We start from the raw sequence: 2,681 nt of genomic DNA, 5'->3' as shown, positions 1-2,681 counted from the left end.
GTCAGCACCCCAAAGTGGCGGGGCTGTGTGAAGTGGTGGGATTCTGCCTTCTTCCGAAGGGTGAGCCACCAGCTTTGTTTCTGGATGAGGTTTTAGAGAAAGAGAGGGCTCTGATAATTCCTGGACTTTTCACATGAGCAACTAGAAGGATAAAGTCTCTGTTAGCCGATATGGGGAAATTTGATGGGGGTGCTCCTGGGTGTGCTATGAATGGAGAGTGTGTGTGTGTGTGTGTGTGTGTGTGTATGTGTGTGTGTCTGTGTCTGTGTATATGCATGTGTGTGTTTGCGCACGCGCGCGCGAATAATTCTACTTTTGATATGCTGACTTTCATGGTCTCCTAAAGGAGTCACTATCTAAAAATACTGGCTTGTCCCTTGACTCTGCCATTAGTATGTGATGCATTTGCACCTTTCCCAACCACGTGAGTGGTCTTTGCCGCTTCATGGGGTTGATAGGAGTAAACTAGCCCCGCCACCTGCCACATGGCCCACAGTATACTTATCGTGTTATATATTAAAATGCAGACTACTTACATACCTAACGCTACAAGGTGCTTACTGCAGCTGTAACCTGTTCAGGGCAAACACTGTGTCCACAGGGACATGACGTAATTTTAACAGGCTGCTTTGGTGGCTCCACAGACTCCTGGAGCCCTCCCTGTTCTGTCACTGCTGCCAAGCTACAGTGGGTTTGCATGGAACCTCTCCGAGCACAGCCGCCACAGGGAGAGCAAGCCTGGAGCCCTGCTCCACACCCACAGGTCCTCACCCAGGCAGCTCTAGGCAGTTGGTTTCTTTGTGAGGGTCAGCTTTACACTTAAGGCAGAAATGGAAGACTACCACCCCAAATGGCATCTGCCTAATTATTCCAAGCAACAGTGACTAGTAATGAAGACGGAGTAGAGACATCCTTTTGTCTTCTGCTGAGCTAGCTTCCTGTGAACCTTCTTCCTTTTAATTTTCACTTTACTTCAAATATACTTCTCAGTTCATTAACCAATATCATTCTCATCATGAGCCCAAGTTTCTGTCTCTTGCTTTCTTTTATTCTGGTCTGTGTTCTTCCCTCCACGTGTTGAGTCCTTTGTCCCTTCCTGACTCTCCTGGGCAATCACCAGTAAGTACTGAATGTGCATCCTTCCTCTTCGCTCCTAATCTTCCAGTTGGAGTGGATTAGACCAACAGTTGGATCTTGGAGGTGCTCGTGAGAAAGAACGTCCAGCTCCCCAACTTTATAGCCTTCTGCTACTCCCCACTCACCGCCTCTCCAATACTCAGCAGAGGGAACGCCTTCTGACATGTCCAAAGGCTTTCAAGCTCTGTCGCCAGAGAACTGAGGATTGTCTGTTGCCATTGGGCTGGAGGGATGTCAATCCTCGCCGGGTTCCGCCTCCCCTCACGGTTCAAATTAATCCTTAGGCGCCTGTCTGTATCTCTTCTTGGTAGTGTGGGAGGTGACTCGCCACATCTTTTGTATATTGTACTTTGCCAGTGTTTTCCCAAACGTAAAAATCGTGTGCAATCTTTGACCTCTTGCACAGGTGTACACCAAAACAGAATCACATGATAGTAACAAAAGAAGCAACAATGACAGCCGCTCTTGTTGATGGAGTATTTGTGCCTGGTGTATTTGGACAATCATTTCATGCACTTATTTAAGCTTCGCCACCTTAATAGGTCGTACTGGCAGGAGCACGGGCTTTTCGTGGCTGTGGCGGAGCCCAAAGAGGGAAACAGACAAACCCAGTGGCTCCTAACCAACCTCAGCAAGTTTGGGTTGCATGTACATGCCACTGTCCAAAGCAAGCCACAGGGCCAAGACTGACGGCGATGAGGTGGAAAGGCTCTGCAAAGTCACGGGGCAAAAGATGGGGACCCAAGGAAAGGTGAAGATTTGAGAACGATTTTCCACGCCCAACACCTGGTTCTTCCAGTTCTCCAAGGACTTTCCAAAACAAAAACAACAACATAGAATTAAGGTCACCCAAATTCCCAGAAAATCAAAATAAGTGTTGTTGCAAACACGTATATTTAATGTGAAATGTGTGCGCATTTTAACGTATTTGATAGGCTCTGGGGTGTGTCTTGGGAAAGCACTGTGCTTCGAACCTATGTTGTATTGAACTGCTCTGGGTGCATAAATGTGAGCATCATATTCACTCAACTCTGTATCCCCAATACCCAGCACAACACCTGGTGTAAAGCAGGAATCAACATGTGTTTTAAATGAATGAAATCATGTTGGCAATTGAATTATGTGTGTGCCTTTTCCATCTTCCCTATTTGAGGCCGGGACTTTTTTGAACATTTTCCCCGTTAGAGAATCCAGCACTGGACGTTTCACTGCAAATTTATGTGTTGAATAAATGAATGGATGAATGAAAAAAATAAGTAGGAAGACGTGAGTCGCTGTGCATTTTCGCAGTTAAGTATCGAAGGCAACCATGGTTCAACAGTTTGGCCTCTGGTTTCAGATCCTCCTAAAAAATGTTTCTGGGCAACTAAATAATTGCTCAGCCTTTGATCTGTGACATGAGGAAGGTGACCACAGCTTCCACACAAGGATGTTGAGAATATTGAGTGAAGCAGGCACATGTGTGCGCCAAGCACAGAGACGGGCTCAGAGCAGTTCCCCAGCAGATATTAACTGCCTGTACACCCTCTTGACTCCTATGGACA

Source organism: Pteropus vampyrus, unplaced genomic scaffold, assembly GCF_000151845.1.
Source record: "Pteropus vampyrus isolate Shadow unplaced genomic scaffold, Pvam_2.0 Scaffold360, whole genome shotgun sequence".
Classification (NCBI taxonomy): domain Eukaryota; kingdom Metazoa; phylum Chordata; class Mammalia; order Chiroptera; family Pteropodidae; genus Pteropus; species Pteropus vampyrus.
Note: the sequence above shows the minus strand (reverse complement) of the source record.